This window comes from Myotis nattereri (assembly GCF_964212035.1).
Source record: "Myotis nattereri genome assembly, chromosome: 10".
Classification (NCBI taxonomy): Eukaryota; Metazoa; Chordata; class Mammalia; order Chiroptera; family Vespertilionidae; genus Myotis; species Myotis nattereri.
Genome location: NC_138085.1, coordinates 77,994,974 through 78,021,918, shown reverse-complemented (window position 1 = coordinate 78,021,918; position 26,945 = coordinate 77,994,974).

The window sequence follows — 26,945 nt, the reverse complement described above, 5'->3', positions numbered from 1 at the left end:
CGTAAAGCCAAACAAACAAATAAACATAAAACAGTAGCAGCCAGCCAAAACAGGAACTCAGGTTTATGATAAGACAATGTCTTCTCTTTTTGTCAACAAATACCAAAAAAATAAATAAATCTATATTCCATTGGTTATTACTGATTTCCTTCAATACTTATTCTATTGAATAACTGTAACATTAATTACTGATACTTAGTTTGTACCGTGTTAGTCAAGGAATGGTTATGCCAGGACTGTGTTCTGGAGTTGACTCTCACCAGCTCACAAGAAGTGATTATGTACATCTTTTCTTAGCTTGCCATTCAATAACGTCACATTGGTAACATGAAATTGACCATGGTGAGAACATTTACACCATGAAAATTGGCAGATACTTCAAATCAAGGCCTGCTTTCCGGAATGCTGGTTGTTAAACATTTACTATCATCAAAAACACAAGAGACAACAAGTGCTATCACAGAATCCTCTTCTTGGAAAATGGGAAAAGCTTAGCAGCGATGCTTCAGGGGATCATGCGCTCTGCGGATCTAAGTCTGAATGTTATTCATCCTGTACCACCAACACTAGTACTACTCCTTGCTTATGTTTCTTGAGTGCATACAACGGACCAAGCATTATTTTAAGCATTTTGTATCATGTATTATATAATGTAATCCTGGCAACAATTTTATGTGGTCAATACCACTCTTCTACACTAAAGAGGAAACTGAGGCATCCAAGGATGATGTAACTTTCCAAAAGTTACACAGTTACAAATGAAAAGAAATAATTAATATAAATATTACACATATGGTTAATAGCAGAATAACCTTGACTAGGCTAATGAGCTATTATAAGACGGGGATGAAACACCTACATTTTTTAAGGTTCAAATAAAATGAGACATGAAAAGCACCTGCCACGGTGCCTGACACATGGAGGGATAATGTGTGCACATTGCCTGCTCCCTCCTTTCAAAGAAACCCAGGCAGAATGATATTCTGCAGTGGCGGTCATCGAACATGTTATTCCTGGTAGAGGTCCTGGCAGTCCTGCAAAAGGAGCAGAGAAGAAGCCAAAGAAAATCAGAACAGTAATTTAATGGTGCAGAGAGAGGAAGAGCGTCTCCAAGCATCAGCTCCTAAAGCTGCCTCCAGCTCCTGCACACACCGCCTCCTTCACACCAGGGCCTCCCCTCCCCATGGCGAAGGTAACCCAGCTGCCAGCACCACATCTGAACGGGCTTCCTCTCTGAGTCCTTGGCCAGTGATCAAATTATTGCCTATCAGCTCCAAATCCATCTTCATTGTCTCTCTTGTGAAAATATGGAGAGGTATGTTTCCTTTTGCTAGCTAGCATAATGTTGAGCTTGGTCAGATGCTGCAGAAGAAGGGGTTTTCCGCCAAGCCAGTATAATTCAGTGGTTGAGCATCAACCTATGAACCAGAAGGTCTGGGTTTGATTCCCGGTCAGGGTACATGTCTGGGTTGTGGGCTTGATCCCCTATAGGGGGCATGCAGGAGGCAGCCGATCAATGATTCTCTCTCATCATTCATGTTTCTCTCTCTCTCTGCCTCTCTCTCTCTCTTTCTTTATATATGTATATAGTTTCCCTTCCTGGTTCTAGTGTGCTCTCTCTTCAGTCTCCTGCATCATGCCTTGCTCTTGTGCTCCTGCAATACACATATTTTCCCAGTGTCTGGTATTTGCAGAGTATGGATTCTTTTAAAACATGCACAGCTTTCCAGCACCTGACTCCTCCAGGGCACCAGCAGCCAGCAGTACCCAGCTGACAGCTGCTTTCTGTGGTATGAACCCACAGAAACCTCTCTGCCACCCTGTGACCCATGACCATAACCTCCAACAAGGTTGCATCCCCAATAGTTGCATCTCAACTCTGGGGATGTGGGTAAGAGGCTATTCCTTAGGCCCCCTGTTTCAGTCCTTAGGCTAGTGGTTGCTGCTTCTATCTGTGATTCCTGTATTCTTTTGAGTTCTCTTTACTTCCTATTAGCTAATTCCTCATTATTTCAATCCCTTTTTTTAAAAAAAAAATTTATTGATTTTTTTACAGAGAGGAAGGGAGAGGGATAGAGAGTTAGAAACATCCATGAGAGAGAAACATTGATCAGCTGCCTCCTGCACACTGGGGATGTGCCCACAACCAAGGTACATGCCCTTGACTGGAATCGAACCTGGGACCCTTGAGTCCACAGGCCGACGCTCTATCCACTGAGCCAAACCGGTTAGGGCTCAATCCCTTTTTATAGCTACTACTTCTTTATATTAAATTTTCCATGTTGAACTCCTGTAGCTCCCGTCTTGCAATGGGAACCTGACTGATGGAGGGTCTTATTATTGCCACAACATAGATAGTGTTAAAAGAGGCCGTGGGACCAAATCCTAGGCCAGTAGCAAAGACTTTAGGCTCAAAGCAAAGACACAAAGTAAGTTAATCCGAGACATTACTAGAAGTTTCTATGACTCCTTTAGTCCACTGACATTCCATCTTCTTGAAGAGAAGGAGTAAATTGAGTTCTGTTCTCAGGATGATTAAAATGTTCTTTGCCCAATTTATATTTCAACACCAACTTAGCTTGATTTGCCTACTTGTTAGAAGGGAGGAGGTTCATCTTACAGACCAGGAAACTTTCTAAACAAAAACTGAGTGGCCTCAGGGTATGAAGGCACCCTCTGTGGGCCGGAGAATTCCAGCTGGCTGCGTCTTTTGGCCATTGAGAAAATCTGGCTTTGCATTTCAGTAAAATGTTGAAATTAAATTACTTTTAGCTAAGCTTGAAGTTGGAAAATTTTATCATACAGAGTGAGTAAATCATTGTAAAATGTTCTAAGTACCTCCTAGTTTTCATTTCTGTGGCACTGAAATAATCCATATAGGTTTTCCTGGCTCTTGCAGAAGTGAATATGCCAATGTACTCTGATTAAATCATTGGAAAATGTAAGAAAAATTCCTCCTTTTGGAAATAGTTTCATAGGGTCAGATTCTCATCATAAGAAATCTATAGGGATTTCATACTTCGAAAAGCAAAACAAAAATTGAAAAGTTGCTTTTCTCTCTTTAGGTCTGCAAGTGCATCATCCTATGTGATCTGAAGGAATGACTGATTACATTGAAGATATATATGATTTTTCAGATAAAAACTTAATAGGGTTAGATGGGACAAGGACATAGATTTTTGTTTCTAAGTATGCATATCAATGTAAAATATTGAGTCATTGTTGGAGGGATGTGTATGTTGGTAACTCAATTAGGGCAACTAACATTTTTTCTATTTTATTGAATTTATTGGAGTGACATTGGTTCACAAAACCATGTAGGTTTCAAGTGTACAAACTCAACAAACATCATCTGCACACTGCATCGTGCGCCCAAGGCAATTGACATTTGATGATGATCTTTTCTCTTTAAATTGAAAGATTGGAGTATAATTTAAACTTTGGAAAGTTAGAGTACCAGCTCTCTTTCATTAAGTGACTTGTTTCTCTCCAAAATATTTTTAATTAGCAATTTTTCAAAGTTTATCATATAACATTGTAGGCATTTCCCTGTGCCTATCATGTTCTCTCAATACAAGATTATCTGCTTTGGAAATAATAAAAAAAGGGACCATTTCAAGCCACATAACCACTAATAAGAATATTTTTAAACAATATAAAGCAATCACAGCCTAAATTTCAGGGAAAGGGTTTTTTAGTGCAGCGACATGGCACTAAAAACCTCATAAAGAACTAGAAAATAGCAGCATCCAACACGTTATTAAGTTATTAAGAAAATGTTAGATTATATTGAGTTTTTTCTGCTTATGAGGGAACAAACATGTGTAAGACATTTTTAAAAATTATCTCTCTCTCTTTTTAATCTTCACCACTAGGACATGCTTAGAGAGAGGAAGGGGGGGAGAGAGAGAGAGAGAGAGAGAGAGAGAGAGAGAGAGAGAAAGAGAAAGAGAGAGAGGGATGAGACAAACATTTATTGGTTGCCTTCCATGCATGCACTGATTGGGGATCAAACCACAAACCAGCAATCTTTTGGTGCACAAGATCATGCTCAACCAACTGAGCCACTCCTACCAGGCTGAATATATATATGTCTATATATATATATTTAAAGTTGAGTGCTTAAAAAGATAAATCTTCACCTACACAAACCTTGTTTTAGCTTCTTTTGCAGTTACGTTGTCCCCTTTGGTTAGCACACAACTGTCTAGTCTACACTAGAAAAAATTAGCAAATTTTCTCTCTCTCTCTCTTAAAGGAGCCTTCCCAGTTCATCATTTAAGAAAACCTAACACATGTTTTTATTTCCAGTCAAAAAATATTCATATTTCAAGATGTATTGACTTTTCGAATGTAGCTTTGAGCCCTTCTTGAAACAGTCACTGCCTGGAAGCCTGAAGAAATGTTAATGCAACTTCCAAATGGGTCTCACCCAGCTGGGGAGTAGCTTTGGCATCAGGAGAATTTGGCGCAGCCAGTCTCAGCACCGTCCCAGCTCAGGAAGTCGACCAGCGTGGAAAGAAGAAACATCTGACAAAGTAAATTATTAGTTCAGTTGCAACTCGATGTGTTACATGTGTAGAAATGCATAAACACGTTTGTTCAAAGGATTTATCATGAGCTGCCACCTTGGACAGTGTAAAATCTTAGATAACTTTACATAAACACATGAGTCACCTTTTATAAAATATCATTTTCCATGTAAGCAAGCTATTGATGAATGTGGAGTCTAGGACATTTTCTCCTTGGCTGTTGTGAAGTTTTCTACAAATGATAAGAAAGAACATCTTTAAGGGAAATAATCTCAAGAGGATAACTTGTCACCAAGGGGAGGGAAGCCAAGGGTCCCAACACCGCTCACTCCCATGTCCTAATGCAAATGCATTTGCCAGAAAGCTTTCACTGTCTGAGGTGAGTCATGGGTCTTGAAAGCTGCCTCCAGTTTAGGAAAAGAGAGGCACAGTTTCCTCCTGATGTCTTCTGAGTCTGACACTGCAAAGTGGCTGATGTCTCCAGAATGTCCCTCTGTGGATCTTAATCCAAGTGACTCATGTTTCTGTCTCTGTCAAAACAAGCGATTAGCTACAAGCATTAGTAGAATAAAGAATGATGAGAAAATCCTGTTGTTTTCAAAATCTTTATAATATGGTCTATTCTGGAACTAAAGACCATCCAACAAACACCCCCCAAACACTAATACCAAGTGCAGCTTTAACAAAAAGCAGCCCTGCCCCCATCCTAACCTCTGCCCCCTTCCTCTAAATTGTATACGTAAAAATGGTGGGATAGTAAGTTTATGTTACATAAATTTATCACAACAGATAAAATAGAATGAATAAAGAACTCTGCATGTATATGGTATCATTCATATAAAATGCATGTAATGTATAGCATCTTAGAAAAAAATAACAATTCCATATTACTGACTTGTAGGAAAAGCTATGATATATTGTCAAGTGAAAAAATTAATTTGCTAACTAATATGTATAGTATAATTATATTTTAATAAAAGGCAACCAGGAATACTTTAATATACCTGTAAACATGAGGGTGGTAGAGAAATGATTTATGTTGCATTTGTATGTAGTGTCACTTGTTTCAACAACCATAAATTACTATCATAACTTTAAAAACTAAATAGAGAAAATGTGAAAAAAAATTGTTAAGACCACATTATATAGGAAAAATTATAAAGCACTGTCTTTCATATTCAGTGAATGCATTTCCCTAATTTGAATTATGCCTTTTGCGAGATGGTATTATTATTATTTTAAATTACTTATATCATGTTACTTACTACATATTATATTACTATATATAATGTTATATAGATGCATAAACATATATGCATAGTATACACTATTTCTATATTATTTATGATATCCAGTTTGTTTCTTTAAAGTGAAATAAGAAATTGAAGACATTTATACAACAACGTTAAGTGAAGAACCCTGTGGTTACTTCTCTTATAGTTGGCTTATTGTAATTATAACCCAAATTTGTGCTCATATTTTTTCAATATTCATGCCTTTTGGTAGTCTATCAAACCTACAACAGGCCTAGGCCATATAATTTGCTTTGGTCTATAAGTAGCAAACAACTCAAGAAATTCAGTTCCAGTCACTTTATTAGGAAGTACCACAAAGCTGCTATAACAAACAATCCCCAAATCTCAGTGGCTTCAAATAATAGAACTATTTTGTTTGCTGATGTGTAATAGTCTAATGCTCATGGACTATAGTTTCTGTTTCATGAAATCATTTTGGGACGCAGATATCTTCCATTCTATGTAACTTCCACCATCCACACTTGGCCTCTAAAATCCTCATGGAACAAAGAAGCGAGACAGAGGATTTTACAAAGCTCTTAAGCATCTAGAAATGACACTTCTGTTCACATTCTCTAGTCTAAAACTGGTATTATGGCCTAATCTTGTCTACATTAGAGCCAGGAAATATGATTTGTGTGTGTGCCGAGGAGAAACATGATTGGTGACCATCTACCCAGTATCCATCACAACCTTTAAGTCCACCTTTTCATTCTAAAACCTGAGTATATCAAATGTGTGTTTAGCTATAATGGAGAATTAAAACAAAAGATTAAGTCAGTAGTGAAGAGTTGGTTCTCACAGAAATTAACGTGGCCTGCAGATATGGATACAGTCAAAAAGTCAGCCTGTTTCCCTCTGCAATATGGAGCATTAAGAAATTGTGAACATATCGATGGCCTTCTCTGGAGTTCAGATTCCTTTTTTATCCTGGAAATAAGGAATTAATCAATTTCCAATTTTAAAGAGAGATCAGCAAATTGTTCTAGGAATGTTCTGGGATGATGTTGGTGACTGAGAAAGGACCTCAGTTTGGCTCTGTGACCTTCCAGAGCACTTTCTCACATGTTTACTGACACCCTGGGCAAAAATTCAATATTCTAGTTTATTAAGAACAGATTTTTTCCTTTCTGTACATATTTCTTTCCAACTTCAAAGCCATAAAGAAAGAGACTTGTAAGCGTTATATAGATATAAACATGTTCTTAATTTCATTCATTCAACATTCACACAGTTGTGTGTTGTTTTTTTCAGTGATTCTGTTGAATTTATGAGCCTTTTATTGATAATCTACTTTGTGACAGTTGTATATTCAGAAATGGGAGTACAGAAAAATTAGCTGTCAATATGCCTTTGAAAAAATTAGAGTCTAACCCATGTAGTTATTCGTTTAACAAAGTCTTAATGAGCTTCTACTTATGAATCAGGCATTGCTCTTGTGAAACTGGGCAGAGAAGACAGTTAAGCAAATAGATACATCAATCACATTGGAGAATGAAAAATGCTATAAAGGAAAAAAATGCAAAAAGTGATGCAAACCTGATGGGATTAGGAGAAGGATCTCATTGTTACTTGAATTAAAAGAGGAAGAGACCCATGCTATGTTCTATAGCCAGAGGGACCCTCCTATAAAAAGACAATTTCTGAATGGTCTGGGCAAGTTCAAGCATAGACAGGAGGCCAGGGAGGCCGAACACTCATGGTTGAGTGAAATTGGGGATGATGGATATTTCAGGGGAAGGGATTCTCCCCCTCGCCCGATCATTGCTCCCCATCCTCTCAGCCCACTTCCCCATGGGCACCTGAATGCTCATGGCTAAAGCTGGGTAAGCATTTTACAGACAGTATTACATTGCTAGGTCTGTGTGATGGTGAATGTTATGCATAAACTTGACTGGGCTACATACGGGATGCCCAGGTAGTTGGTCAGACAAATTATTTTTCGATGTCTGTAACAATATTTCAGGAAGAGATGAGCATTTGAATCAGTAGTGAATCAAGAAGATAGCTCTCACCAATGCTAGTGGGTATTCAATCTGCTGAAGGCCAGAACACAACTAAAAGTGAAGGAAAAGGTAAGTTACTCCCTTGCTTGAGCTAAGACATCAATCTTCCCCATCCTCAGACATCACTGCTCCTGATTCTCAGGCTTTCAGACTCGGGCTGGGGCTTATACCATTGGCCTCTCCCCCTATTCCCCCATTCTAAGGCCTTCAGACTTGCACAGAAATACATACACCATTGGCTTTTCCTTTTTTCCAGCTTGCAGACAGCAGATCATGGGACTTAGCCTTCAAAGCCAAATGAGATAATTCATATAAGAAATATCTTATCTGTCCATCCATCCATCCATCCATCCATCCATCCATCCATCCATCCATAGATCTATCCATTCATCTATCTATCTACTATTGGTTCTGTTTTTCTGGAGAACTCTAACTAATATAGGCTTCCATAACAAAGTATCACAGATTGGGTGGCTTAAACAACAGAAATTTATATTCTCACAATTCTTGAGGAGGCTAGAAGTCTGAGAACAAGGTGTCAGCAAGTTTAATTTTTTCCTGAGGCTTCTCTCCTTGCAGATGGCCACCCTCTTCCAGTGTCCTCACATAGTTATTCCACTGTCTATGTTCTCTGTGTCCTAATTTCCTCTTCTAAGGACACCAATCATACTGAATTATGAAACACCACTATGGCCTCATTTTATTTTAATTACCTAGTTAAAAGCTTTCTCTAAATATAGTCATATTTTGAGTTACTGGTTGTTAGGACTTCAACATAAGAATTCGTTCACACATCTTAAATAAAATGTGCTTATTGAGAGCAGTAGGATCATTTTCTATTATAATGTGTAACATTTAGGCATGGGCTGTGTCATCAGGCATCATAGGCTCTGGGACAAGTACAGGTTTTAAGAGAAATGAGAAGCCATTGAAAATTTGTCATGGTATGACTTGTCAAAATGGATCATTCTGGTTGCTGTGTAGCGAACAAATTGTCTGACTACATCAAGATATGTAGGTGACTTGGATTAGGATAATAACAGAGGAGATGGCAAGAAATGTTCAGATTCAGGATCTATTTTGAGGGAGAACAAGCAGAATTATCTGATGGATTAGATGTAGAAATGAGGAGGAAAAAGGACTGAAGAAGGACACAAATGGCCAAGCCACTGTGTGGAGGTGATGGAGTCAGCATGGGCTCTTTCTAGCTATATTATCCACAGGAAGTAACTTAATCTCTCTGGGTCTCTATTTTCTCAATTGCAAGAGCTAATATTTTCTTCATAAATTAGTGTAAGGATCAAATTGCATAAGGCCTGCCAAATGCCTTCCAGAGTGCTTGGCACACCGCAAATAGTCAGTGGATGTTATTGTCAGATGTGGGGTCTACCAAGATGCTTAGGAAGCAGCTGGGCAGTATCTGATTAAAAGACTAAATGTCTTGTCTGGCCAGTGTTGCCCACTGGATTGAGCATCGTCCCATGCATCAGGAGGTTGCCAATTCTATTCCCCATCAAGGTACATGCCCAGTATGCAGGTTTGATCCCCTGTTGGGGGTATGCAAGAGGCAGCCTATCAATATTTCTCATCATTGATGTTTCCCTGTCTTTCTCCCTCTTTCTTCCTCAGTCTGAACTCAATAAAAACATATTTTTTTAAACATGGACAAATGACAGAAGTTGGTGAGAGGTGCTCTCCTCATGTTAGAAAACAAAAAAAGAAAATCCATGTAGACCATGATGACTATCATGAGAAGACCTCTCTTGGTAGGGTAAATATTGGGGTGAATGTTGGGGTGAATGTTGAAAACTTGAGCAAGACCTCTGTTCACTAAAAAATAAGAAACCTTAAATTTTTAACTGGCCTGCTTGAAGTCAGGAAGAACTAGTTTGCCCTACATTAGATAATCCCAACTCTGCTATTTCCTTGCAGACCTTGATCTTGGGAAATAAGATCGCTAAACTGCAGCTGGCTTATGAGTAAAGTGAAGATTATACTAGTTAGTCTGTAACCTGGAGACAGATCGTCAATTAAAAACAATGGCAGTCATTAAGTTTGCAAATTTTAAGGTTACTTCAAAAGATTAAAACATTAATAAATTAGTGTTTATAAAGTAAATCATACTTAAAAAATTATTCATTTCTTAGAGCATTGCTAATGATTTATTTACATTTTTGAAAGATATTAAAACAGCCTAGAGGAAAGTCACCTATTAATGCCCCCAAAATATCACATCATTATGTCTGATGGAATCTATCTGTAATTTTAACTATTGTATAATTATCTAGTCACCTGGAAGCCATTATTTAAAATCACACCATATTTGTCACAAATAGCTTAGAAAATATGGTAATGAAGTAATCGAGTAAGGATCCACAACTCTGAAAGAATTAAACTTTACATACCACACACATTAACCAGCCAATTACTTTGTTTCTTTGTCCCTTCAACAAATAATTTGATATTCGCTTCTCTAATAACTCTCAAAAGGATTCTTGAGCCTTAGTCTACTGTTACCAAATGCTAACCTGTGCCTGGTCCCCTTTCCCTCACCTGGCGAGAGGATCAGCCTCTGAAGGCAGCGCTGTGGCTTCAAAATGCCAAGTCCACAGCGGGGGTCTCCCTCCATTCAATTCCCCTTGGTCCCAGGCCAAGTGTGAGCTGGAGCTTCTGGGCACCAGGGTGAGGCAGAAACATGTAATACGAACCAGACTGGAGGTCAAGTCTGATTTTCCTCTGACTGCATACTTGCTGCTCCCTTGGAAACTGCAGCAGGGAGGGTTCTCTCCCTCACCTCATCATGGCCCCCCACCCCTCTTAGCCCAGGTCCCCATGGAGACCTGAATGCTCCTGGCTGAAGCTGGAAAAACATTTTTCACACCTTAAATAAAATGTGCAGATTGAAGGTGGAAGGATTACTTTCCATTACAATATGAAACATTCTGGCCCTTTTCCCAGGGTTTATAATAGCCTTTGGAAGAGACTTGCCTCCCACCCCACCCCAAGTATAGTCCTAGAAATCATCTAGAAATGAACTGGGAAGTCTGAACTACAGACTTGCTGTAGAGGGAGAGCCCACGCTGATAGGAAGGTCCTGGATCGCCTGGGCAAAGATGACAAAGAGCTGTTCATGTCTACAAGATTTATCCATGCCCTCGTCCCCACTCTCAGAGCCTCACAGGCTATATATGTTAACTGCAGTTAAACTTTAGGATCCTGGCAAAGACAGCTAAATGCAACAATGAAAAAGGTCTTCATCCACTGATCCTATCCCTTTATCTTTGATCCCAGTTAAATGTAATTCCCCTTTAGACTAACTGCTATAATAAACAGCCCAAAATCCCTGTGGATGCACACTATACATGTTTATTTCTTGCTCACACATGGTGAGATGGTTGTGTTATAGGCATCCTTCACAACACGGTTTCGGGACCCAGGATCCTTTCATCTTCCAGGGCCTTGGATTCTTCTATTCGATCCTCTTCATTCTGTCTGGAAACCAACCTGCCTGAGGGACTGTGTAGGGACTGTAGGAGTCAGGCATGGAAGTGTAGTGTGTACCTTACCACACCAACACACCGTTGACCAGAACTCCATCACATGACCCATCACCTTCTGAACAGCCTGCAAAACTTGCTGTACTGCCTGCCCAGGAAAGAGAGGGGACTCCTAGATATTGGCCTCTGCTGAATATTCTCTGCTGCATCTCACAAAAAATAAAAGTGTTGCTTTGGGTTGTTATCAGTGAACATAAAGAATTTGGAAGGAAGGAGCCTCTGGACCTAGAGAGAGAGAAGGAAATGCTGGTAGAGGACTTCCTCATGTTCCCTTTTCTGTTCACAGTCGTATACAGAACATGTTATCCTGCACTGTAACTGTAGGGTAATATATTCTATATACTTACCCATCTACACCCCCTCCAGCTTGAGGGTATTGACTGTCCTACTATATTTTGACTCGTCAGCATCAACCATGGGACCTGAGTTATAATAGCTGCTATATTCATATTCTATGCTGAGTAACAAATGATCACAAACAGTGATTTAGAACAATACCCATTGTTATTTCTCAATTTCTGTGGGTGAAGTCAAAATATGGCTTAACTGGAATCTCAGCCTGGGGTCTTACCAGGCTGCATTCTCATCAAACAGATCAATGGGAGAAGAATCTTCTTCCAAACTCACTCATGTTATTGTTGGCTAAATTCATCTCCTATGGTTGGAGGACTGTGGTGTGAGCCAGGAATCACTCTCAGCTCTGAGAGGCCATCTGCAGTTCCTTGGCATGTGGCCTCCTCCATAGACCCTCTCAGGATGCTGTATGTCAGTTTACTTCTCTAATGGCAGTAAGGGAGAACATTTCCAGCGGTCAGCCTTTTAACAAGAAGAGCTCATATGACATAATCATGTCATTGGCACCTTTAACATATTCTGCTGGTTAGAAGCAAGTAACAGATCCCACCCATGCTCAAGAGGAGAACATTACATAAGGCTGTGGATACCAGGAGGCAAGAATCATGGAGGCCTCTGTAACATCTGTTCTCCGTAGGAGCTTATTTCCAATTGGGATGAGTAGATGGATAAATAAGGAGGAAAGGGCCACAGCGAAGGAAGTTGGCAGTGAAGCAACATATACTTGTTCAGAATCTTATTCTTCTCTCTTATAAAATGACAATAATGGTACTCATAGGATTACCAGGCAATCTAACATGGAAAATATAGATAAAATACTTAATGAAATGCTGGGAGAAGGTGTCCAACAAGTCTTCCTTGTTTCTAATTGTGATTTTTTTCACTTGCCCTCAAAAATGCTGGGGCTCAGTTGCCTCCTCTTTTAGTGAATAATTGAGCTCCAGAGGATGTTCTGTAGGTCATTGTCAACTAGAAAAACCCGCCTACTGGACAATGATGATGTGACTCGTACACATGCTCTTCATAAAATAAGAACTTGTAAAAATAAAACTGAAGGCAAAAGATAAGGACTCCCCTCCTTTTGCTTAATCATGGACTTAAGGGCAAAGAACGCATTTCTTCTTGGTCACCCGGTTGGAGATATTTTGGATGTTCAGTATAAAAGTATTAGCCACTTAAAATGTTGTATGAATTAATCTGAGATGAGATCTTCATGTATTATTTTCTTATTACTGTCTTTGTAGCTGGTTGTATCTTCAGGAAGAAAACATGGGGTTCTTTTTTTGAGTCATTGTTAATAAAACACAAATTTGTTTAACAACAACTCTAGCTCCATGAAAATTACCGAGAATATTTAATTTTTTCTCAAATCAAGAAATACAAATTTACTTGTCTGATTAATTTGCCTAAATAGGAATAGTTACTATAGTTACTATTGGAGCAGATAGGAGAAAAGAAGAAATCAGGATTAAGTCACCACTTGGACTGATAACCAGGCTGGCTGAGGATGCTCTGGGCTCTCATCTGTGAATTTCTCCCTATCCAGCTCTTTTCTGGGCTTCTCTTTCTCACACTTAGAAATTCCTGCTTTCCTCAACCCTCTTCCTTTTTGTCTGGCACACCCAAGGAAATCAAAGGGAATAGTAAAAAAAATAACCATTCAGTCTGAGATTCCTTCCTTCTTCTCTCAAAATGAGGTGTCTGAATGTTCAGAAAATGTAGCCAACCCTCTGAATGGACTCTCCTGGGGGTTTATTGTCTCTAATGAGGCCACTATGAACATTTCTGGAGGTGTTCTGACTCCAATCAGAATACCTTAACTCTCTTCAGTTAAAAATATATATGTAGGCATAACCTTGCCTTGAATTCTAAAAGCCTAGTCCCTCTGGGAACTAGTGTGGATAATCCTCGGGGCTTCAGGGGTAGAAGACATGGCAATGTTTGAGGGAGTTCCCCTTAATTTCATGCCCTATGTTCCTCACTCACCTCATCCTCTTCCTAGCCCTCCAGAAGGGCAGGAAGCTCCTTACTAGTTCCTTGGGTTGTCATAACAAGTCATCACATTGGTGGCTAAAACAAAAGAAATGTATTGTCTTCATTCTGGAGGCCCTAAGTTTAAAACCAAGAATCAGCAGCGCCAGGCTTCCTTCAAAGGTTCTCGGAGATAATCCTTTCTGGTTTCTTCTAGCTTCTAGGTGGTTCTGGTGGCCCCAGGTGTTCTTTGGTTTGTGACAATGTAAGTCCAAACTCTGCTTCTGTCTTCACATGACCTTCTCTGTCTCTGTGTTCTCTTCTTCTTATAAGGACACTTGTTTTTGGATTTAGGGTCCACCCAGAGGACTCAGAACGATAGCATCTTGGGGTTCTTAATGTAATACATCTGTTAGACCCTTTTTACAAATAAGATCATGTTTGTAAGTTAGGGGTGAACATATTTTGTGGGTGGTCACCATTCAACCTACCACAGATTGGAATCAAGAGGTGGAAATCCAGGCCCTAGCCAGGTAGCTCAGTTGCTTAGAGCATCATCCCAATACACAAGGCTGTGAGTTTGATCCCCAGTCAGGGCACATACAATAATCAACCAATGAATGCATAAATAAATGGAACAATAAATCTCTCTCTCTCAAATCAATAAATAAAAATTAGAAAGAAAAGTTGAAATCCTGAACTCTAAACCATAAGACAATTCCTGTAGAGGTATTGGCTTGACAAACGTTACACAAGAATGAAGATGGCAGAGATGAAATCTACATGGTCCTGTCTCACACCCCCGCCCCCCTAAAAAGAGTAAAACTAATGAAAATATGTTCACCTCTCTCTATCAAGGAACTTCCAATCAATTTGGAAAGACTAAGATGATAAAGCAGAATGTTTGGTTCAGGGCAGTGAGTACTAATAAAGGCACACAGCACCAGTTTTAAGAATAGGGTGGCTGATGGAGTTCAAATAACTCAATCCAGGGTTCAAGGAGCGCCAACCCATCAATCCCTAGGTACGATGTTTATTTTTTTTAATTTAAAAAAATATGTTGTTATTGATTTTAGAGAAGAAGGGAAAGGGATAGAGAGATGGGAACATCACTGAGAGAGAACCATTAATTGGCTGCCTCCTACAAGCTCCCTATTGGATGTCAAATCCACAACCCAGGCATGTGCCGTGACTGGGAATCCAACTGGTAACCTCCTGGTTTTTGGGTCGATGCTCAATCACTGAGCAACATTGGCCGGGTATACTTTTTAAAAATACTGTTACTTAAGAAAAAAGAGGAGGATTCAACTGAAGTGAAATTTATTACATAAAAGTAAATTTGATGTGGCAAAAATATCCCAAAATGGCTGAAGTTGGTGTGATGAAGTAACAAAAAAATGTTTCAAGTCACACTCTAAAATCAATCTCAACTGGCAGTTCCATATTTAATTTTTTGAAGAAATGTCATACTGTTTTCCAAAATGCTTGCACCAGTATGCATTCCCATCAGCAATGTACTAGGATTCCCCTTTCTCTAAATCCTTGCTAGCACTTATCATTTATTGCTTTGTTAATGGTAGCCATTCTGACAGGTGTGAGGTAATACTTCATTGTCGTTTCAATTTGCACCTCTCTGATGATCAGTGACTTTGAGCATTTTTTCCCATGTCTCTTGGCCATCTGTATCTCTGCTTTGGAAAAGTGTCTATTTAGGTCCTTCACCCATTTTAAATTGGATTGTTTGTCTTCCTTTTGTTAAGTTGTATAAGGTTCTTATATATTTTGGATATTAAACCTTTATCAGATATATCATTGCCAAATATGTTCTCCCATACAGTGGGTGTCCTTTCCATTTTGTTGATGGTTTCTTTTGCTGTGAAAAATCTTTTTATTTGATGTAGTCCCATTTGTTTATTTTCTCCTTAGTTTCCTTTGTCCTGGGAGATGTATCTGTAAACATATTGCTACCAGAGATGTCTGAGATTTTGCTGCCTATGGTTTCTTCTAAGATTTTCACACAACTTACATTTAAGTCTTCTATACATTTTGAGTTTATTACTGTGTATGGTGGAGATGGGCTAGAAAAGGTCATGGTGGGAAAGGGAAATATATGTAATACTTTCAACAATAAAGATTTTAAAATAAAATAAAATAAAATAAATCTCAACAACTCATCATCAGATACATATTTGAATTCTGCCCATCCTTAGAAGCCCAGCTCAGTTTCCCCTCTTCTATAAAACTCTTCCAAACCACCTGAACCCAGAGGTCACACAATTCTGAGTTCATCTAGCCTCCCAAGAATATGTTGGCATTTCTAAACCACTTTCTTCTTGCCTCTCCTGTCTCAGTACATGGCACCGCTGACCAATTCTACAGCAAGTTCAAGTTCTGCAGGCCATCTGCCTTGATACATTGTGGACCAGTAGTTTTATTGCCAGCTTTACCCAGTGGCCAGATAAGTTTCTATTGAACGAGTACAAAACACGTTTTACATAAATGTTAAAGGCACACTTTAAAATTAAATACCCATTGCATTTTGAAGTTATGTATTACATGTTCTTACAAGCTAATATCTTTTTAAAGTTTGATACTTTGTAAAACACTGTGTAATCTGGAGCGAGAATTCTCATGATCCGTCAACATATCCTGAGTCTGTACACTTCACTCTTAGCATCTAGTCTAGAAGAGCATGATTTCTTGCACAAAGCATTGTGATACCCTTGTAATTGGTCTTCTCCTCTCCCCCTCTCCCTCTACCGTCACTCTCTGCAGAGAAGTTATCATGATCTCTTGAAACATCAACTTTGTCATTGCCATGCTCAACACCCTCCAATGACTGTCTATTGCACATGACATAAAATGGCAGCTCCCTATCCTGTATGAAATGGCTGTAATATGACTTTGCCCTACATACCTCTCTGAAATAATCATCCATCCCTCTCCACCTTGCAATCTAAGCCCAAGCCAGTGACTTTCTTCCAGTTTCTTGAACAAACAAAGCTGGTCCCTGCTGTTGGACTTTTGCACGGGTTTTTCCTGCCTGCAGCACGCTCTCATTTGTCTTTGCAGGTCGACCCGAACAGCCTCAGCTCCAGCATCTCTTCCACAGGGAGACTTCTCCCGACCACTCCATTTAAATGACTTCATCTTCATTCATCCTGTCGTTTCCCCTCCATGATACCACTCTGCTCTATTTTCCTCATTGCTCTTAACAACTACAATAATTTTCATTTATTGTGACTTCATTTCTTGTTTATAAATTTCACAAGAATTGGGACCTTACCAATGGTGATTTCACCATTATATCTCGATAGATAGATTAGGAGTCCCAAACCTATAGTAGATGCTCAACAAATATTTGCTCAATGACTGGAGAATGAAAGCAATGCCATCTATTATTCTCAATTGATTAACTACATTAATTGTCTTTTAATAATGTAAGCTTGGTGAGAGAAGGCAACATTTTTTTGTTCTCTACACACAACACAATTAAAAGCATATTTAGCATTTTCGGAAAAGGCAACAAGGAATGGTGTTCTAGGATTTTTGCTGAATGCCCTTTGGGTCTCTCTCAAGTTTTAGAGACTCTATCCCTGGTCTGCTGTTCCCTTGCTGTTTACTCAATGAGATAAGGCAGTTTCTTGTGGGTGGTAGCTGTTTCTCCTTCAGTGAACTCATATTGCACTAACCTCTGAGAAATTAGTGAGAACAGGTCTCCATCTTCCTTCTGTCTCTCTGGTCCCTCTACTCCTAAGTAGAGGCAGAACCTTACTCATCGAAGGCAGAATCTTACTTATCAAAGAGAAATCCATCTCACAAGTAGCGTCCAAGCTCTTATCTATGGAAATAAGAAACAAACAAAAAATGTAATAGCAATGATGATTAACTGGAAGAGCATACTGTGCCTTACTGAGAGACACCAGACCAGAACGCTTCAATCTTGACCTTCCGAAAACATTGCCAAGTTTCTTTAATGGCCATCATCAGTGCATTTTATGGTACTTTGGATTCTGTCTACTGATGGCCAGAAAGAGGTCTTCTCCATATCTCTTTTTGCTGTCACTGCATCCCTGAAACCACCAAGATTTGTGAGCCATGTACCTCAGGAGACTGTGTTGGGGTAGCCTGGGTCAGACAAACTCTGCTCTCTGCATGAAGTAATCCTATCTGTTTGTGCTCAGGTTTGAAATTTGATGTTCATTCATCATGGCTCCAGTTCCCTTAGACATTCCAGAGCTGATCTACCCCCCCCTTTCCCTTGAGCAACAATCCACATAGACCCCCAAATAAGTTATTTATTCCTCAAATGACTTGATCTGGCATCACCTGGCCTTCTATAACCTCCTGTGTATGAAAGAGAAAAATGAATGACTTGGGCGACATCAAAGTGTTGTTTTACTTTCCATATAGTCATTAACTTTAAATGTTCCCAAACTAATAGTCCAAGACATTGTAAAGGGGTAATAAGTTCAAAGGAACATGAAACATAAAGCAGAACTCCAGAGTCATTTGAAAGTATTTTCTCTAAATGTGTGCAAGCTTTCAAGGCTGCTAGGCGAAAGAACCTGGATCGGTATTTTGGCTGGTGCTGAAAAGAAATTTCCCCAGGTGGAGTGTGTAAGCGAGTCGCCCGGCCAACCTCTTTGAGAGCAGAAGCATTTCTTTAGAGGATCTGCTCTTTCCAGAGAATGCTGCCCTGAGCTGGCTCCCTCCTCCCTCAATTAAAGGCCAATTTGTCTCTTTCTTGAAACCTCTCTTGCCTTGTTTGGATCTGGGTGCTCCAGGCTACTTAGGGAAGGCTGGTCTACTGCTCTACAAAATAGGATGCCTCTATCGCAGAGAAAATTACAAACAGATTAAGTTACATAAACTTAAGATCCAAGTTCCCATGATGAAATCTGGAGTCACTGAGTGAAATAGAGTGAGGGGTAGGAGGTAGAGCTCTATATGCAGCTCTGAGACATCAGAGCTACCAACAAAAGGCTGCTTTTGTGTGTGTGTGTGTGTGTGTGTGTGTGTGTGTGTGTGTGTGTGTAGGGTAGGAGGCGTGGTGTGGACAAAGCACATCCTTTCAGAAAGCCACCAGAGGATGGAATTTTCCATGAGCAAGTTTGCCACGAAGCTGTGCATGGAGATGAAGTGCTTCTGTTAGGCTCACACCTTCGGATACAGGACAACTGTGGATTTTGCATTCTAGCCTCAGATCCTGAGCAGAGATTTGCAACCTAAACAGAGCATAGGTTACATGTATTTCAAATAAAATGCAATGAAATTCAAGGCTTCTAAACATTATATCTTTCTTTACATATTTTCTTCTTCTCTTCCATTGCATACAGACTTTTTATACGCCCCTAATCCAAGAAACCAACTACATCTTCTTCCAGTTATTTGTCACTTAACGTGATGCCACGGGCATTTAAATCCTGCTATGTAATTTTCATGAGTTATTTTAATGACTAGTTAAGGTTCCATTGAATGTATGTCCTAGAATTGTCTTGCTGATCCACTTATAACTGGATATTTACATTGTTTTCAAACTTTTCACTATGAATGATAACTCAGAGATCAACATTTGTAGCATGAATACTTTTCTTCTTTCAAGGGAAGTATGGCATTAGGATGGAACCATTATAATGGGATTATCAGGTTGGAGCATATAACTCTTTTATGGCTTTTGATAGTGGTGTGTATGTTGCCTTGCAGAATATTTTGTTCAGTTATAGTATTTACCCGGTGTTGTTTAGGCACCATCACACTGCACCACACCTGCATTGGTGGAGAGGAAAATATTAAGCATCCCAGAGACATCAAACTGTATCGGGCACAGACCACAACCCCAAATTATGACACATTAAATTCAGCCAAATTGAAAATTATGTGTAGATACAACCTCATATAGATCTTGCTTTTATTAAGTCATCATTTTCTTTTTTAAAAATATATAATAATAGAGGAATATGCAAATTAGCCAGGACACCATAACATCATGACCAATCTACAAATGGTGGAGAGCTACAGGAGAGTGGGGCAGCGAGCTACCATCTGTGGAGAGCTACCAGCGGCGGTGGGCAGGATGGCCAGCTGAGGCAAGCGGCAGAGAGCTACTTGTGCACAGATTCATGGGCAGGGCTACTAGTTATATTATAAAAGGATAAGACAACTAATATTTTGGAGTAATTCTTTCTGATTACTGTTCTGTGCACATATTTTAGGAACAAAATTAGAATCAAACAAAACATGCTGGGTTTCAGTCTTCTGTTTTTCACTAAATAATGTACTAGACACGGCACGCATGTAATAAACATTTTTTTCACAAATGCTAATGACTATTTAAATTTATCATATGACTATATCAAATATTCTATGGTTAGTCATGCAACTCAACTCTCTATCACAAGTAATGTTGCAGTGGTACTTAACATTCCAGTAGATATATCTTAGGACAAAACTGATAATATCCTAAAGATCATTTCGAAGATAGAACTTCTGGATTAAAGTGGAAGCACATTTTTAAGGCTTGTGATAAATATTCAAAAACTGCCTTCCAGAAATGCTGCCATGCGAGAGTGGATGAATTATCTATTTTCTAGATACTTACCAATAAGGCACAGCACCATTTCAAAAACAATCATTTAAATCTTGATGGAAATACACGATATATCTTGATTTTAATTTGCACTTTTGATCATTAATGAATTTCACCATCTGTTTTCTCATGTTTATTTTAATACAATATGTATGTTTTATATGTGTACTCATGTCCTTTGCCAGTCTGTTGTGAGCACTTGGCATCCAAATTATTGTGCGTATCGGGACACCCCAATAACTACAAAAAGACTCCTCAGATTCTGGCCCTGAACCCCCTCAACTGCTCTGTGATTCTCCTCTTGCTTATTTCATTGAGTTACTGCTGGGTTTGAGATCAAGGAGGAAGAAAATTCTGAACTTATACTGTGGAGTGGCACAAAGTACCTATGAAGAAAGTGTCAAGAGATGACACCTGAAAATAAATTTGTGTTAGATCATATAAGGCCTTGAATACCAGACATTTTAGATGTTTTTGGGTCAGCAGTAGGGAGCCATTGAGAAGTCAAGAATTGGAAAAAATGAGAAAGTATGTTCTTCAGAAAGTATCCAGCAGGTGGCGCCAACGTAACATGTCTTCTGCCTGGGAGTTTCTCCCAGTAGCTTGAGCTTGAGCTTGAGCTTTGCAGTTGGTCAAGTCCACGTGTGAAAAGGTACCTTTTCTGAAGCGTTCAGACTAGAATGGTGCAGATCATTCTAGTGGACCCGACTGGGATGGACTTTCCTAAAAGCTGAAAGCACTTTTACACAGTAGCTCTGTCCTTCTTCGTGGAATGAATGTCCCTCCAGAGCCTTTTTTCCTTCATCTGTATCTTTTTTCGTTCTTGCCTGCCTCCTGGAAGACCTGGCACTTGTAGGCAAAGGCTTTGCTCAGGGTTGGCAGCCAGTGCCGGGGTCTATAGAGCCTGGAATTAGACCCATGTTTCCTGACCTCCAGTTCAGGGGCCTCATATACATGAGGCTACTTCTCCCAATACCCCAGTGCTGCTTCTGGCAGATGATTATGGCCTATTTAACAAAGACTGGAGTAGTAACTTTCAAATCTGCAGTTGTGAAAACGCCAGTGCAGGAGGAAAGCGCTACCCTGAGCGATTCACTAAATTACGGCCGATCTCTTCATTATTACCAGTGACAACTGCATATGATTAGATCCTCATTTTCTTCCCTTCAGTTCTTTCTGCGGTTAAATGGTAATGATAGAATACCGATGAGCGGGCATCTTGAGAGATAGGAGAAAATTCAAAAAAGATCTCCATTATCCTGAGAGGTGTTTAAAAATCGTTTTATTATTTTTTTGTCAATGGATTCAGTTTCTTGGAAACATCTCCACTTTATGAAACAAACAAAAAGCTTCAGCGCAAAGTGGGAGAGTCCAAGTGTTTTCCACGGCAGCCTCCCGGGCTCCCTCTGAGAGGCAGCGAGGCACATGTTTGTAGTTGGGGATCTGGCAGCAAGGAGCTGGAGTGCTGATGGTCAAGATGTTCTGGTTCAGGAGTTAGAAAATAAATAATTCCTCCGAGGAAGGATTCTTCAGCTCCGGGCAGCTGATACGGCAATAAAATAAATAGGCAGTAAAACACACTTCCTGTTTTGAGAGTTCACATTTCATATTGGCAAAGCGCATCTCTTAAATTCAATCTCGGGCTTCCATAAATAAACCTGGCACCTTTTTAAACACTTTCCCATCTGCTTCAGAATGAGGAGTGCATTATTGAATGCACCTCGGGGAGTCCCCGGAACGGGAAAAGACTCCTTGTGAGGAGCACACCATTGCAGTTGGCCTTGGCCCAGAGAAGCCATCAGGAGGTTGTTGGAGCTCAAACCATTGTAACAAGACTCTGACGGTGTCTCCCCACCCACTCTGCTTCCACTTTGTTATCATGGTCAGAGCTCTGCGCCGGGAGGAGCCGGGATGATCTAAATGGTCAGGGGCAGGCATGGTTGCAGGATTCTTTTCTGTGGTACCTGGGCTAGTCCTCACCCAGCTCCTGACGCCTTGTTCCAACACATGAATCCAGCGTCTTAGGATGGATGGAGACGTCTATGATCCACCTTCCTGAGAGCCCAGAGGAAAAGGCCTGGTACACAGACTACGGGAGAATTCAGGGGCCTCCTTGGCTTTCCAGGGATCCACTCTGAGTTCACCTACTTGGTGGTGAAAATCATTGGGATCATGTCACAGACTGATGATCCCAATCCTAGTTTTGCTATTAACTGTGTCATCTTTAACAGGCAGGGAGATCGTTGTATCCCCAGAGCATTGTAACTGAAATCACGTTGCACTGTGCTGGCGCCAATGAAACAACCCACAAATATTAGCTATACTTGTTGTTTAATTTTGCCAGATAACCTTTCTTTTTGAAAATCAAGGACTGGTTCAGGTGGCCAGGAGAGGAAGTTATCATTCAACATCTACATTTGCCATTGGAGGCAATTGTTAAATTTTGCATGATTCCCTAGATGTTTTCTTGGCATTATCCAATTCAACCCTTTCAGTAAACACCAAAGGGGATTTTCATATTTCTATCTTACAGATGAACAGAATATTAGAAGTACTATCAACTGTTATCAAACCTAAAATGCCATTGGTGGTAAGGCCTGCTACTATCTCACATACCATCACCAAAGGGTATAAAAATCTCTGATGATTGCAACTGTAAGACTCCACCCATTGCCAGCATTTCAGAGACTTTAAACTACAGGAAAAATGTGCCTTTAAAACCTATGAAAAATAATAGGGCAATTGCACGACCTCACACATGGTTAGTGGCAGGGCTAGAATTTTAATGCAGGGACTGCTGATGACTCTCAAGTTTGTCTCTAAGTGAGTGTGGATTTGCTGGTGTCAACCACTCTCCAAACCCAGCACCAGGCTCCCTGCAGCTCTGCCCTCCTCTGGCAGCCCTGCTGGCTGCTCTGGGGCAGCCTTGACAGTCTTCCACCTTGCAGTACAGCTCGCCCCATGCCTCTCCGAGCTCTTTGAACCTGGAAAGCCAGACAGCATCATGCCTGGCTCATGAACGACCCTGGCTGGGCCTTTCCGAGGTGAGGAGAAGGAGGGAAGGAAGCTGCTGAGTGCTTAATTGGTGCTGACTGGCCTCCGTGAAGGATGGTGAGTCTCCAGCAAATGCTTCCATTATCACAACACTGTTATCAGCTTGTGGCCCGCAATTAGATGGGGTTGAGATTGAGCTGGTTTTCGGAGCCATAGGCTCCCTTATCTGCTAGTGGACACAAGCCTGTCTTTCTCCCTGAGCATCTGGAGCTGCGAATGTGCTCAAATTCGACTTGACTCCTAGCAGTCGGCTCAGCTTGAGGTTTTCTTCTTTGACTTTTGTTCTATGAAATCAGTGGCTTCAGCTCCCTCGTGGCTTCTTAAAAATGACGCCGGAGGAATCAGGACTTCAGCTGCTGGTTCCCAAGTAAAATGTTTCAGGACAAAGATCTGGAAAGCTTTATTACTACCAAGTACATTCATGACCGAAGCAGAGTAAGTTGTACACATGCATTTTCTCAGTCTTATGCATTTTACCAAAATTGAAAAGTGAGTATGAGATCATGCTTCCTCTCAGAGGAAATATGAGTAGGTTGCATCTAACTTCCTGTGCTGCCCACTGGCCAGCACCATCACCTTGGCAGGTCAGTTCTCCTCCCTGAGCCTCAGTTTCCCCATCTATAGCTCAGGGAGTTTAACCAGATACTCTTTCTAATCCTTCTCGGCCCTGACATTCTGATTCTCAGACATCGCTCTCTCTCCTTATTAGTTTGGACAACATTATTATTTATTGTATTTTTTTCTCTGTCGTCATAAACCAAAATGCCCTGGGAACCACAGTATTCTTACACCTTTCACGGTGTCGCTGGAATTTTGAAACAGCCCGAAGTCCTTTCTCAGGCAATGTGCGCTAGTACTTGCTCCAGAAAACCTGGTCACTGTGCTTCCCCCAGATGGCCAAGGAGCTGCCTTCCTTGTTTACCATCGCCTTGGCCAAGTGTCCCGACCCAGCAGCTTGAGAAGGAGACTTCAGGTTGGCTCCCCATCGTAGTTCTGCAGACCCGCTGGACCTCGGGGCAGTAGGACCTCTTTCCAGGTGCTTCATGCAATGAAGACCCTGTGCCAATGCTCATTGTCCCTCTGGGTTCCCGCCCACCACACCTCGCACACTACTCTACCCTAGTGCGTGTGGTCCTTCATTTCACACAGTGGTTTCCCCAAATAGGCTGCCAGCTGCTTGCAGGTCTAGAATGTGCCTGACATATCCATATCCATATCCATAGACTTCGACACCATGCCTGGCCCTGTGATGCAGGAATTCAGGGAGGGCGTAAACATGAAATTTTCTTGGTGGGCAAGGAGGGGAAGGGCTTCCTCAGGACAGGTATCATAGGGCCACTGCTGTGGGGAGAAGGAAGGGGGCCTCTACCCTATTACTTAACTTTCTCCTGCCTCTCATTAGTTCCTGAGAAAGTGTGTGTGTGTGTGTGTGTGCGCGCGCGCGCGCGTGCGTGTGTGGTTTAGCTGGGCAGCCTTGCCTTCAGGGTTCTATGAGAATGCATTATCCGACGTGGGGTTGATGTTGCAGCTCAGTACTTACAAAGTATTGAACTCAAACTGCCCTGGAAGGAAGTGTCACTCACTTCGAGAAGTTGCAGCCAAGGTTCCCTATTTGACAGCCCGTAGATCCTACTCAGCTCCCCTTCCATTACTTCTGGATCGATGCTCCAATTCTCCCACTGTCTCTCTCTCTGACCTCTGAGCTTGTTCTGTTTTCTCCCTTAGATATTCTCTGAGGATAAGGAACCTCCTCATTTCATTATTCCAGTAGTCCCCCCACATCCATGGTGGATACGTTCTAAGACTTCCGATGGCTGTCTAAAACCTTGGATAGCACTGAACCCTGTATATACTATAATTTTTTCTACATATACATACATAGGATGAAGTTTAATTTATAAAATAGACCCAGTAAGAGATTAAAAACATTAACTAATAATAAAATAGAACCATTTTTAACAATCCTATATAATAAAAGGCTAATATGCAAATTGTCCCCTCGACTGGGAGTTTGACCAGGAGGCAGGGCCGTCCAGCCAACCACCTGTGGCCCCTCCCCTCAGCCACCCCAATCAGCCCCCCACACCCCGATCAGGGGTGGGGCCGGCTGGACAACCTCCCACATCCCCTTCCCCCAGCCAGGCATGGCCCAATCAGCCCCGATTGGGGTAGGCTGGCTGAACCCCACCCATGCATGAATTTGTGCACCAGGCCTCTAGTACAGTATAATAAAAATTATAAAAAAGTGGCCTCTCTTGAAATATCCCATTGTACTGTGTTTGTTCCTCTTCTTGTGGTAATGTGAGATGATAAAATGCCTACATGATGAGATTGAAGTGAGGGGAATAACATAGGCATGGGGACGTGGCGATAGGCTACTATTGTCCTTCTGAAGATAGGTTGAAAGGAGGATCATGTGCTTCAGGTAACCTGGATCACAGAGTCATGACGATGTCAATGGTTGTACATCTGTCAGGAGCAGACACTGTTGATGATTGGGGAAATTTATTCTCAGACGGTGGTTGACCACAGGTAACGAAACTGTGGAAAGAGAAACACCAGAGAAAGGGATGACCGTATCTTCTTTAGAACATCTTTTTTTATTAAGTTGGTTATTTCCATAGTTGAGTCATCTTGGCAATTTCACCATTTAGCATGTGGAAAGTTCTTTTGATTTATTACCAGCCTTCATCAGGCCCATTTCCCTTGGCCCCACCTCAGTAGAGGGATCTAAACTCATCTGCAAAGCTTGTTCTGAGTGGGCCACATAGGAGATAAAGCTCTGGTACCTGTCCGTCACATCCAGTATGACTGGTCAACCTATGTGAGCCTTCCTCAGACATTTAGTTGGCCCAATGAGAAATATGTGAAAGGCAGAAAGAGCAAGCCTCCTGGAGAATGATCAGGTCCTCCCAGGCCCAGAGTTAGGGCAAGTTTGGGGGCCAGAGGCACATCTCAGGGCATTGGACATAATGCGTGTGTTATGCCAACATCTGTCTCATTCTCTGAGCAGACCCTGTCCACAGCCTGTAACATACAGAGCAACAGCCCTTTTGATCCAAGAACTGCATCAAATCATTGTGACCCTTTGAGGAAGATATGCGACCTGGGCCAAGTGAAGCCAGATGACTTTTTGTATTACCGGAGCATAAAGCAATATTAAATGATTTCATGAGTTGTAGCCAGAACATCTGTTATTCAACATTAGAAATCTGATTTATTCTATTCTAGTAAACTGGCGTTCAGCCCTCTCGCATGTAATGCCTTGCGTTTGAGGCAAGAAGGTGTTACTTGCCAGTTTTCGTTCAGAACACACCATCCTTTCCACATGTCACACGACTGCTCTTCTAATCTCTGAGAGAACGTCCCTATCGGGCACATCTTTCCTGGGCACAGGGTTGGCAGGGATATGCAACATGCTCGGCTGTCTCAAGGGGCAGTTCTGCAGGCCCAGAGCCACAACCGGGAAGGTGGCCAGGTTGTCACAGGTGGGCAGGGTGACTTAAAGAAGGAACAGATCCAATGTAGAAGGCTGAGGGCTGTATAAGCAGCCCACAGATTAAAAAGCAGGCCCTTGTATCAGTGAT